Below are 14,472 nucleotides of genomic sequence, written 5' to 3'. Positions count from 1 at the left end.
ATTGCTAAATTGCACGAAATTAGCCGATGTTAGAAATATAGAAAATTATATTAAAGAAACACTAACTGAAATAATATTATATTGAATCCTACTTGTATTAAATAAATCACATGCTTCTTCTTCTTCTTCTTCTTATTATTATTATTATTATTATTATGATCATTATTATTCGTTGGTACTTTCGACGCTTCTCCGTTTTTTTAATAGATGCCTTTAAATACATATTTCATATATAGTATTCTTATGAAACTACTAAGAAAAGTAAATTTTATTGTGCTTTCAATTTTGAAAACACTTGTTGCTGTCTTCTCCCGAAAGAGCTTTTATTTAAGGACATGGATGGAAATCATTGTCGAACTCAAAATATATGTTAAAACTATCGCCTGTTTCGATCCATTTTGATTCTATGTCGTCAAGAAATATGCACTTGATGAGTGGTCAGTGGGGGACCTGAATAAGAATCCTTTACTCGAGTTTTCCCATTAAAATATTGATTTACGAAGGTGCCATTTTAGTACCCATGACAGTTGAATTGATTTGTAGGAAGTATTGGCTGTCGAATACGAAATTGTTAAACTTAAGAACGTGAGTTAAACGTTTGACCAAATTGTCTGTAGGGAAGGAATGATCAGGCCAATCATCCAATGCTTCATTGCAGGCTGTGATGCCTTCCTCGTGTGGAATGTTGGTCTATAAGGGATAGACATTAACATATCTTGGATGTAGGAAGGCAGTTTTCCCACGAAAGGACGAAGATGATAATTCACGATTTCAGAAATGTTCTCAGTAAGATAGTTGTTTCCGGAAACGGTTGGCTTTCCTGGGTTCCCTTCGTTGTGTACTTTAGGGAGTTTATGAAATCATCCTGGCTTAGAGTCAACAAATATGACGTAAATTATAGTTTTGTCATCACTCTGTAGTGAGTTGTACATTTGTTTTATGTTTAACACACAACTTCAGCGTGGTCAGGTGTTGGATATTGACAAAGTTCTTATAAATCTTCTCGTCTGAAATTTACCTGTTCGCTTTATTGATGCTGTCAGATGTATTCATGATAACAAAGCATGACCTCTTGTCTGCTGGGTTGATGACAATATTATCCCTCGCACATTTTTTTCAGTGACTGTCTTTCCCGTCGGGTTATATTTACGATTAATTTTAATCAAGTAGATAACAAATCTAGATGTAAATACAAAGGAACATGTAGGTTTTGTCTTTAAGTAGTGGATGTAAATAATGGAAGACTATGCTACCAAACAGGCATTTTACAATGCGAAACAAATTTCTTCCAGGTGGTGAACTACTCCCCGAAACTTTCTTTTGCTGATCGCAGGAACTTGGACATGCTCAATTCTTTTACCTCAAAAAGTTCGATTGTATGGCTCAACTAGAAGACTCCAAGATCCGTACAGGGAATGACCAGATAGAATGGACGGACGAGACTGCGTACACTCTACTGGACACTGTTTATATGTTTGTGATCCGGACTTGGAACTTCGGTAGTAAATGTTTCCAGGAGTCACGTTTTGACTTCCGATTATCCTTAAAAGGTCTCCACTGTATACCTACATAGGAAAATCTAGACACTTGATAATTGGTTGTAAAGGGTTTTTGAACAGTGTTTTTCAGGATGATGTTTTTCACCTATTTGGTAACTAAGAAACGGAAAACACTGCATAATACAAATTGGGTTGGCTGCCTGCTTATCTGCAGGAGGACAATCGGAACTGCATTTTTGACATTAGAAAAATAAGCATGCCTATCTTTCTTTTTTCATTCAGAATTCAAACATCAGTAAGTTATAATTTAGGGCATTGCATGATTTATCCAAACCTTTTATGAATGTGTGGACATATTATCACTAAATCTGGAAGGCTTGCTTATAGCTCATTTGGATACAATAGTATTACGTTGAACTCCATAAGTCCTATTTACATTACATCTTATAGCTCATTTGGAGACAATATTATTACGTTGAACTCCATAAGTTCTATTTGCATTGCATCTTAGAAAAGAAAAGAGAACAAAGAAAACGATCAAAAAGACAACAAATAAGCAAACAAAAACAAATCATTAACAACATCAAAAGTGAAAAGCAGACGAACAAATATGATCTCTCGCTTTTCATTTCCTACTAATGAATGGAAATCTTCGGTTAAATTCACTACTTCCTTTTAAGACTGTACACAGAAAGAAGATAGCATTAATTGCCAGGATGTTTCTGTTTTTGTAGAGATATTCGGGATATAGAAAAACGGCAAGTCATTTATATCAACAATTATGATAAGTGCTGTTTGAATCCAAGCAAAATGAATCAATACGTTTCTCCGCTTTGTCTCGTATGCTCATTGGAGGAAAAAAAACCAACCCATAAATTTGTCGAGTATGGGAGCTCTCAGTAGTTCTTCCAACCGATACGTGATACCGATCTTTGTACATATATTCGGGAAATAGAAAAATCACAATTACATATGGTACTATGAGAAAATTCTTTCATGCCCACGTAAAACGAATCATAAAGTATAATCCATATCTTTTGAGTGCTTCCATCCTCTTCGGAAGTAAAACAAGAAAGTTTGCTGAGTAAGAGAGACGTCACATGTCCGTCTACCCGAAATTTAGTCATTAGATAGCATCACGTTTTCTTAGCTAACCCGAAAAAAGAAAAATCTCAAGAGTATCCGCTGACTAGGAAAAATGACTCGTAAGCCTGCTAGCCTGGTCATTCCACTTCGCGAGCTGAATCATAACTTTGTCAAAGGGTTAGATTTTAATTTCAAATGTTTGCAGCTACCCATCCCCACTCTCTTATAGCAAATTATTTAAATACGTTTAACTTACTTTCTATCATTCCTACCATGAAATAATTAAAAACGCAAACATCTTGGATAAAAAATTTAGAACAATATGAATATAAATAAAAAGCATACAGTTTTAAGTATTTATTTTTCCACAGTTTGCTTTCTAATCCCGATGCATATGCTAAGCAACAGAAACTTTACAAACGTTTTGGGACAAAACTATACAGGACAATTTAGTTAATACTTTATCACCAATTGACTGAACAATCTGCAATCCTTCTGGGCAAAACGGACCCAGGAGCAAATTTAGAACATCAAAGATTCATGTATTATCCATCGATAGACAATTTAAGGTAGATCTCATAGCTTAAGGAAATCTGTCAGAAGAAAACAATGTTAATTGTTTGTTATTGATGCTTTTCTCTATACGTGTCCATCAGACCCCTTAATGACAAAACTATTTAATTTATTAAAAAACTTTCTAAAAAATCTTTAATGGTACAAAATACAAGAAACTGCGGTCAGGCAAAGGCTCTGACTTAGTAGATATGGGTAATAAGGTATATGAAAGACAATGATATATATTTTTGTCACCAAACAAACTCCGACTACAGGTGACAAAATAGTACGCTTACAAAGATCAATAAAGAATGCTATGTACTGAAACAAAGTTATAGATACTCTGGTAACTCTGATATATACCTACAGACATGTTGCTATTGTCATCACTGTGAGCGGAATCAATGAAGGAAATCAAAAACATGATCCTCACCCTCATCGGGTTAACCACTCTTGCGAGATCTCCGCAAAACGTACGGCAGTGATAAGACATAGCCACCTGAGCGTATCCTTGAACGTGGCTGTCTTCATTGATGCTACAGATTTTTAGCTGGTTATACGGACTACAAAATAGATTGCTTGTGTTAGCTGAGTGTAAGACTGATACTTACTAGCTGTTTGCACGTTACTTGTCACTACATTAAAGCGAAACTCTTCATCCTTTTGGATTCCCTTCTCACACCGCAAACCTTGCAAGGCAAATCTTAAATAAAAACGAATTACTCGTTCACTCTTGAAAATGTAATCTTTACAGTTAGATGCCAGGTCACATTAGTATTAAGGATAACGAAGGGCAGGTAAAGCAGCCAATGCTACGCTACAGTCACTCATTTCTGAATGGAAGATTCCATATATTGGCTTAAACTATTTTATACCCGGCATGTTTATATACTTGGTTACATATATGTAATGAAAACGCCACAAGAAAGCTTTGGAAGATCGAACCCATCACTGAAGAATGTGTGTGTGTGTGTGTGTGTGTGTGTGTGTGTGTGTTATTTTGATTTGAAACGTAGCTTTAAAATGTTTTAAGTCATATCGCTAATATGTCTGCGTTAAGGCAGTTTAAAGTGATGTCTAGCACTGGGGCATCATGCCGCAGACATGTATCATGATGTCTCACCAAGTCACAATATCCTGACACCAGGCCGGCCCGTCCTAACACTAATCTCTTAATGCTGAGCGAATTCACCCTCTCAGGCAGAAGCTTTTTGATTATGAACCACGCAAGTGAAGTGAGGATCTAGGGAAAACACAAGTACATGAATGTTCATATATAATGCATGAAAATGTTGACTTTTAACGAATGTAGATTCGTTTTTAAAAAAACGTGACCTGTATATATACGGATTTTATAGCTTTTACTTTTGTATTTTATTTTATATATTTTATCTTTTGTCGCCATGTTTACATTTATTTTGAAAACTTCATGTTCCTTAGTTATTACTTTTTTCGTTAATTGAGACTCTTCATTTCTTGAATGTCACTTTTAACTGTCATTATGATGCCATTAAACGATCCACGCCAGGTTGATTTTCAGTACTCGACCGAGACAGCTTCTGATGGTCACGCAAAAATAATCCATGTAAGGTTGATTCTTTCTCATCACTCGACCGAGTGAAATTCCGATGATCATACGTGTCAAGATGATAATAATCAGCAGGTAGTATTAAGATGATTGAGGCCAGGTGGGATAGGATCTAAGGAAAACACAAGTACTTGAATGAGTTGTTAATTTATAATGCATAAGAATATTGAATGAATCGGACACCCTGCTCGGGCGCATAAAATCCAATAATGGATATAGCAAAATGATGCGCACAAAGTTAAAACAATGAATATAAGAAAATGACATAGTTTCTAGATGGAACTGAACAAAACATGGCATTTCATTAAATAAATACAAAAGATCCCGGATATGAATGGATATAATTTGTTTTTTTCATCAAATAAACACAAACGATCCCGGATATGAACGGATATAATCAACGCATGGAGCTATCACCAAATATGATTAATGTATGAAATTATGTCAAGTAGGTTGACATGTGGATATATCGACACGATATAATCAAAGTACAAAACCTATAAACAAGTATGATTGATATATCATTCATCTACAGGTATTAGACTGATTCAAAAATGGGAAGTACGATGTTATCAATCACGTTGTGTCCAGTCGACAATTACGAAAGATACCCTTTTTCGATAGCTTCCGGCTGAGGTTACTGGCCACACGTGCTCCGCTTCTCTAAGCGGCCCGAAAGATCCATCGAGAGCCTCCTTATCCAGTAAATCTGTTAGTACAGAACCTTTGACCCCTCACACTGTATAGATCAGATCTAGCCATCGAATCAACGTCACCATCGACCACACCATCCAGATTAGACAAAACTCAGAGTTCAATAACTGTGCATAGACAGCTATATATATGACCCAATCTGATTGAAATCAGATTGGGTCAAAGGTCACCGTTATGGCGACCTTTGAATTAGTAAATGAAAGTGAATCAAATTGTTCGCTTTACATTCATGGTCTTCTTCCACACTGTTCAGTCTCTAAACGGGAGGATATAAGACTTTATTTGATTGGCTGATAGAATTAGCGATTATGGTAATAACATAGGTTGCCAGAACATGACCTCTAACCGAACCATGAAATACAACAGACACAGTTAAGGAAGAATACAACGATATAAATTACGCATGCACGCCCATGAGCTGACTTCGTGATGCATTAAAATATTTCTTAAAAACGACTCAACTAATTTATTATTTTAAAATTGTTATTCTTTTAAGCACATTTATATAAGACTCGTTCTCCGGAAAGAATAATCACTCTGAATTATAGTAAAATCTGTAGCCCATGTACATTTTCGTTCATATATTATACAAAGGTATTTGAGTACACACACTTTCGTGACAGGTACATTGTACTTATTACTTTTGGGTCAGTATGACTGCAGTGCCAGTCTATTTTTAGAGTATCTTTTCCTCTCCTTTATGGTGGTGATCCTAGATTTAGATTTAGCATTCTTGTATCGATTTAAAGGAAATTATTTATTTATAGAATATGATCACTATGACGTGATTATTTCTGTAAATTCTGGTGACTGTACTGTAATCATTCAGTGATGTGGAGGCGAATGTGACACCTATTTTATCTTTCTTGGTTTTCTGAAATTGTATAATGTTGACAATTAACAGAACCAAAAATTCAGTCTTGACCAATTCATCGAATTTTAAAGTTAGTTTTTCCAAGAATGACAACAATCCATTAGAATAGTTTTTGTCTTCCTCCTTTGAGGCACTTGGTGCTTCGCTGGTCGTCCTTTGTCCATGTACCCTTCATGGAATGACTTCATCATTGGCAATTACAATGGATGAATCTTGGTACAGAAGAAAGCCATTCAAAATGAGATAAATCAGTTCAAAACTGAGTCCAAGTAAAATACGGGTTGTATGTGTTCGAGTGTTGACTGTTGAGAAAATGTCCATGGATATACAAATATATCAGTACTTAATAGAGCAAGATCTATGCAATAAATTTCATAATAAAAGCGTAAATTATTTTTTAAAGAAATATTAAGTTATTGGGATAAGACTTAATTAAATAAGCCACAGTCGTTACACACATTTATGGCTGAATAAGTAAACACACACACACACACACACACACACAGAGGCTGGAATTTCTTATCTTGACATGGGAAAGCACGCTTTGATCCTTATGTGTTACTATCTGGGTCATGTTTTAATGAATGCCCCTATTCAGCTTCTTATATTAGATGCCACAAAATGTGTATAGCAAACCTGTACATATATTCACCATAATACTAAATTTTATCTGAGAGTGAACAATGAATTTTTATTTAATGAATTTCTTTTAAATATAAAAGAAAAGACACAGGAGAAACATGCATACAATGACCTTTTTATACAGCGTGTAAGTATTTTATACAGCGTGTAAGTATTGTTCGTTCATTCGTATAACACGTGGATCACAATCATGGGATGAAGGTAGTTTGATATTGAACGTGCTTCATTCAGTACATTGCGACCAGGCTTCAAACACGGATCATTGTTATGGTCAAGGAATTATTTTACAACACAATTATGATATATAAAATGTCCAAATAATGAAGGTCACCGATTGGCTTATAACAATTACCGATATAAATTAACGCAAGAAGCCTACATTTGGGAAAGCTGTATGCAATAGTAGGCTTGAATCTAAAATTATTTTCATTTTATTGCTGTCGCCGCACATGTACTACCCGGTGTAAAAAGGAGAGGTTTTACCTGACAAGATTTTTATTGTTGGCGTCTACAATGGGATTTTTCTCCTAAACGAAACATGCAGCATACAAGTTGTATCCTATTTCAAGTTTCGTCAAGGAGACGACACGTACAGGATCAAATGTGTTATACCAAACTTAAACAGACATATGATTTAAATTTTTTTATTACCACTATGGTATCTCAGAACTGAATAATATTTCTTATGGTTGATACTCCGAATAGCGTCATAATGAGGGGATATATGAATTTAATTAGTTGTAGGTGCCTTGAATTTGCTCCCCTGGACAGTGTTATAGCGAAAGACTACGGTAATTTAATTAATTGTATGTACCTTGTATTTGATTCACTGAACAGCATTATAGTAAGGGGCAACCGGAAATTGATCAGTTGTATATATCTTGTAATTGCTCCCCCGAAGAGCGTATAGAGAGGGACATTGGGAATTTAATTAGTTGTATGTGCATTGTAATGGGTCCCCTGAACAGCGTTACAGTGAGAGACTACTACATCACTGGTGCTATACGCTCCAATTAGTTTTAATAAATAATGAAAAAAGTAGAATTTATAAAAATCCGTTTACCAATTTTAGACTGACAAACACGCATTTCATTAGGAGGTGGAATGGGAACATTGAAGCAACTGTAATTGGCATCACCATGCCTCTGTGTCAGATCTCAGGTAAGTTATTCACCAAGTAACTTGAGCATCGAATGATTGCTTCTGATTGACGCATTTATTCAAGGAATTGGCCAGACGTTGTGGTGATTTCAAGTCTTATGATGACTTTAATCATAAGACTCTCATATAAGAATAATATATATTCTCAATCTTATTATACAGAACACTATCACATAATCCGGGGCCCCGAGTGGCCGAGTGGTCTAAAGCGTTCTTCGTTACGGATCACTGCCATCTCACCTCTGTCTGCGGCGGTTCGAGTCTAAGATTCAGCCAATGTGGGCATGTGAGAAAGCTTGCCAGTAGCTTCTCGTGGGTCGGTGGTTCTTTCCGGGGTTTTCCGGGTTCTTCCTCCACCATTAATACTGGCCGCCATGTATAGCCCATCGTGCTGAAAAATGGCGTTAAACCCTACAACAACTACAACAACAATCACATAATCAGATTTCTGTACATTACACTTCTACAAAGTATACACAAATAGTCAAATACCCATATTAACGAATGGTGCACACTGCAACCATTATACGAAGTTATAATTCAATTCATCATTTGCAAATCTAGAACATCACATGAATAAATGCACGAGGGTACTACGAATTAACCAAATAGCGAATTACAATATTAATTCTTTACATAAACATTGCTCATATCTCAAAATATGCATGTAGATCAAACACTACAAACGAATCAAACCCTACAAATGGTAATTCTACGTACTAACGATTCTAGTAATGAAGTATACATACTGCATATAATTCAAGTACAATTATCTTGCCGTAATAGATTGCGACAATCGAGCGAATAAGTCACTGACCTTTCCGAAGCTCATTTGTAATTCCCAGAATAACAATGTTTTCCGCCAATTTCGAACGACGTCGGAGTAGCTTATAACTTCCTTATGCAATTCCCGCAAGATGGTTTAGCGACTACTGACGGTTAGTTTCAAGAAACTAGATTTAAACTTGCGATTCCAATGGTGGCCACGCATTGCTCAATTCCGAGTGGATGTCGATTCACCCATGGTCTACATAAATAGCAGACATTGCCCCCCCCCCCCGGCAGTCTGTCAAGGGTGGATTTACGACCCCTACGTGATGTTCCTTTGAGCCAAAACCGGCAATTCATGCCACTTACCTGTGAATCACACGCAGCCAAATAAGGCGCCAGTAACATGTTCCTATGGCCATGTTATATACAACTGGCTTCCCACCCGTCTTTTTGATGTCGGCTTACACTCGCAACATTTATGAAGCGAATAATTAGCCTCATGGTCTAGCATATACATGTTGCAATCTGGCTATTGTTCCTTCCTTATAACGTAACACGTGTAAAGGAAACAAAATAATGAGTTTGATTGACGATGCTGTTGGTGGACAACCTTCGTGCATCATAATTTTATTAAGACATTTAATATATAATTAATATAGTTCTTTTTCTTCATCAACCCAGTTTGTTTCTCTGTAATTCAGGAACCTGAAATAATGTTAAAATTAGTATGAAAAAATAAAGAAAAGATAATGAGTTTGGGGAATTTTACACGTAGCATATTTTTGTACAGCTTCTTGTTTTTCAACGTATAATTCATTTGAATTAAATTTACTTTCTCTTTGGACCACTCCGGTGGCTTAGTGGTTAGAACGTCCGCCTTAGACGATGTCGATCGCGGGTTTAAACCCCGGCCGAATCATACCAAGGACTTATAAAAAATGGTACTAACAGCTGCCTCGCTAGGCGCTTAGTATTAAGAGGTCAGTGTAGGCCTGGTGTCAGGATAATGTGAGTGGATGGGACATGATGCTACATGTCTGCAGCATGATGCCTCATGTGCAAGACATCATAGCGATATGACAGAGAGGTTGTTAAAGCTATGTTAAAAATCCATATCACAAACACTCACACACACTTTCTCTATTCTATCACCGTCTTAAGTTTTGAAGTTGTGAGCAATTCAGAGTTAAACCTAATTATTTGAGTCTAGGGAGTTTGATTATGTGAATATTAAGCATCATATTTAATTAACATGGAATCGTGTTACCGAATACACATAGCTTATGATCTCATTGCTGCGCAGGAATTGCCCTTTGAATAGACTCGATAAATTCATTAACTGGACTGGTCAAACGGAAATTCTTACTTTCCTTGAATTCAGATGATCGTTTCTAAATGTCAACATGATCCTTCATATTTCTTTCAACCATATACAATTTGACCTGTGTTAAGAAGCCACCTTGCCGAAGAAGAAAAGGGCGTTTTAAGAGAGTTGGCTGCTCATTTTATCTCAGATCGGTAGGAACTGTAGGGATTTTGCTGATTTAGAAAATTTAGCAGTTATTGTATTTATGTAGCTATCTCTTAATTTGGAATTGATGTCCTTCACATGTTGTCACTGTGCCATATACCTGTCTGATAATATACCTGTCTGATAATATAATTGCGGATTTTGCCGCAATTTGCTGACTTTTTTAGTGTTGACAGATTTACGGATATAGTCTTCATTTAATCCAGTCACAATAATGTGCCTTTGGCAGTTTTGATCATTTACAAATAAGATATGTTAGTTTAATGTAGGATAATGGAGGGAGGAGAAATGTAATTGAAAAAGTACAAAACCGTTGACATCTGACTGTCAGTTTATAGGCGGAGGCAGATGTTGGATGGGATCATTGGGGTACGGAGTGCAGATCAGGCCATCTGGGGTACATATGACCACTAAATTTGTCGCGTGCGAGTGAGTCTGTGAGGCTATGTGGTTACAGTAGGTTCGTTTAGGATAGACGTTACCGGTAATCAGATGTGTGTCATGATATGTAACCTTGATATTCGTTAGAAGGGTGTGTCAAGCAGACGATAATGCCACATGTTATTGACGGTATGGGTAACCCGACCATGCAAGACAACCGCTGATAAGGTAACTCGTAGACAAATATCGAATATGAACCCTTCCCCATGCAAAATACACAAAACAAAACAAACACCCTACCCCCCCCCCCCCCGCAACAAAACAACACCATCTTATACTGGATTAATGCGTGCATGATCGCAGTTCACCTTTTTAGTCTACTTCACCCCACCCCACCCCCACACTTATGTTTGTTAGCTTTGATAGTTGTGATAAAAGCAAACACATATGTGAATGGTTCCTCGAGTTTAAAGTTACAACTCTTACAAGGTCGTAACTATTAAATCTTTCACATTATTATGATGTAGCACCGTAATACACACACACACAGACACACACACACACACACACACACACACACACACACACACACACATATATATATATATATATATATATATATATATATATATATATATATATATATATATATATATATATATATATATATATATATATTAAAATAAATCATTTTAAAGTGCAGTTAAGATTAATCAACATATGCATATATACTCACCATCAAGTAAGTATTTTTTCTTGTCACGTGGTTCGATGTTGTTCAATACAAACTATTAGCACGTACTGTGAAATAGAATGTTTGACAAAACCGCTATCAGGTCGAAGTGGAAAATCTGCCAGATATCTTGAGGATTCAAAGGTCTCGAAGACTGATTAAGGTCTCACTGGATAGTTTCGTATTTGACACCCCCCTAATTTTTAAGGTAGAAGGCATGAACCTAATTATCACAAGCCTAGCATTTATAAGTTCACACATAAGCTAAATCTATAATGTGGTTCAGATTTACTTTGAGTTAGGCTTGAAAATAGGTTGGCTTGTTGGTGACTGCCTGTCACAGTTAGATTTGCATTGGAGATGAAATGCGTAACTTGGGCTGCAAATGAGCTGTCGACTTGGCTTACGTATTTATGTGTGTCTGCTACAGAGGTAAATATCTAAAAATCTAGATGGTTGAGGGGTGATGAAAAGTATGCTAATTTGTTACAGTACTAGTGAATTTTATTCATGCATAAAGCACATACTGATTCTTTTAGCTGCCTTGTCACAGAAAAATATTCAAAATAGCTATTTCTTGTCAAAAATGAATGTAAAATTTAGGGGTTGGTGGCAGTGTTGGTTCAGTATAAAAACCACCAGTTGCATCAGGAATTAACCTGATTACTGCAGTCAAAATCTCACATGTATGCTTTCTACAAAAATCATTAGTTTGTTTTTATTTGTATCTTCAGCGTAAAATTATTCTCATTTTTCTGTAATTGGTCATCGTCGGATGAAAATTCACCAGATAAACTGTCCAGTGAGACCTAAGAGAAACCAGGGTTTATAGTTCAAGGGAGATAAATCTTTCATAACAAACTCATTCTAACAGGCTCTTTATCTACGTTGACCGAGCCATAGGCTCGAGCCCACAATATATTTCAGACAATTGTTGACATCTTTATTCTAGCTGTCAAGGAGCGACTGAAACAGAAAGGGGTGGTGTACTGAGTCTTGCATCTCCAATAAATTAATAACCGTTAACCTGATTGCTTACTAGAGTAACCAACCCCCATACATAAAATGGGATAATACCATTTTTGTTTGGCAACACTATTCAAACAAGCTCATTGAAGCTTTGTTTCATTTGTGTGCAACTGCTGTACGGATAATGTAGATGCGACGGACTCTCTTTGTACAGCTGATGACTCCAGTAACCAGGCCAGGCCCTAGGGCAAGGCGAACGAGGCACCCGATTGGGTCCCGCCCTTCTCCGCAAAGCATTTTCTTTTTTGTTTGTGGGCCTCGCGCCTATCGCATGCTGCCTTGGGCCCCGCACATCCTAGGGCCGGGCCTGCCAGTAACATCCTGTGTTATGATATGTCCATCAAAGGCTCTAAATTTTTTTCCTGAGACGTGTGTGTTTGTATTTGTGTGTGTGTGATTTAGATTTTAACGTAGCTTTAACAAATTTTCAGTCATATCGCTACAATGTATGCAGTATGGCAGTTTATAGTGATGTCTAGCACTGGGGCATTATGCCGCAGACCCGTAGCATCACGTCCCACCCAGCCACATTATCCTGACACCAGGCCCACCAGTCCTAACATTAACCTCGTAATGCTGAGCGCCAAGTGAGGCAGCTGGAAGTAGCATTTCTATAAGTGTTTGGTATGACTCGGCTGGGATTCGAATTCGCGACCTCTCACATTCAAGTCGTACGTTATAACACTTAGGCCACCGTAGCGGTCTTGTTCCTAAGACGTAACGAATAATGGATCCCAATGTGTGGTAAATATATGCGCCGTCAATAGTATGATCTAGTAGATGGGAGAATATTTTATGCAGTAAGTGTAAAATGCATTTTAGATGTCCTCAACGATATTTTAAATAACAGTGTATGGTTGGATGACCGTGTATGTAAAGATCAAAGGAAAAGTAGTCAAAATGTCGCAAAATCTAAGCCAAGAAGACAAACCATTCACCACTCGCGTATTTGCAAAACAGTAGACAAGCAAAGAAACACAAACACAACAAGCTATTGTTGTTGAAAAATAAGGGCCCTGTGTGGCCGAGTGGTCTAAAGTCCTGTCTCTTACTAATCAATGCCATCTCACTTTAAGCTCAGGCTCGGTCTGTGTGTGTATGTGAGAAAACTTGCCAGTAGGTCCTGTGAATCGGTGGCTCTTAGCGGGGTTTTCTCGGGTTCTTTGTCCACCAGTTATACCGGTCGCCATATATAGGCGATCATGTGCTGAAAAATTACGTTAAGCCCATAAGAATAACAACTGTTGAAAAGTGAGACTGAGCACAGCAATTTTATAAATGCATGACGTAATAGAAATGCGTTCAGCGTCCTGTTGCGTTTGACAGTTTCCATAATGTCATTTTCAGCAAATGTTTACATATATACTCTTAAGGTGCTAGTATCTACTTCAAGTTAATGAATAAGTCACCGTCTTTGAAATTTTCACATTTTTTTCTATTACACACAAAGCAGTAAACGTTTCCGTCCTAATTTGGTTACTTTAGGGGCTTTACAGAATTCTGTCAGCTGACAGTCGCTTCACTATAGAAAAGGACTTACATAAATATTTAAGCAGAATTCACTGTGTGAGTGGAAAGAAAAGATATTCTCTCAGTCTCTTCCTAATAAAATTCTGCTTGCAAACATAACCAAAATGAAAATAGTACCACACAAGCACTCCATAACAGAAATCTGCTATAAGCCAAGCAAGGGAGAAGAGTGGTTTTGCAGTTACTTTTTACATAATTCTGTTGACAGACAGATCTGCAAAAAGATTTATTATATAACCAGTCCCTAACACCATTATAATACCGGACAGACCCAATGCAAAATTATCTTACAATCCCTTCCCAACAGAATGACAGACCTATTAATGAGTTATCATAAAATCCCATAGTAAAAATATTTGGAAACAGCAAACAATATAA

At 36.8% G+C, this 14,472-nt stretch overlaps 1 long non-coding RNA gene across 3 annotated transcripts in view; it reads right to left on the bottom strand.

The window, feature by feature from the left end:
* Nucleotides 1-14,472, bottom strand: part of LOC149807561 (uncharacterized) — a 71,017-nt gene that overhangs the window by 13,907 nt on the left and 42,638 nt on the right. The window contains exon 3 of one of the 3 annotated variants that reach the window (XR_016422904.1): nucleotides 3,754-3,843. The exons of 1 other annotated variant lie outside the window; for it this stretch is intronic. This is a non-coding gene — a long non-coding RNA (uncharacterized LOC149807561). Of the gene's footprint in view, nucleotides 1-3,753; nucleotides 3,844-8,553; nucleotides 9,596-14,472 lie in introns of those variants that run through there. One more of the 3 variants, XR_016422897.1, reaches the window with a different exon arrangement.

The sequence above is a fragment of the Sinohyriopsis cumingii genome, chromosome 1 (assembly GCF_028554795.1).
Source record: "Sinohyriopsis cumingii isolate HCF-2022 chromosome 1, ASM2855479v2, whole genome shotgun sequence".
Taxonomy (NCBI): Eukaryota; Metazoa; Mollusca; class Bivalvia; order Unionida; family Unionidae; genus Sinohyriopsis; species Sinohyriopsis cumingii.
Note: the sequence above shows the minus strand (reverse complement) of the source record. Positions and strands in the feature narration are given on the sequence as shown.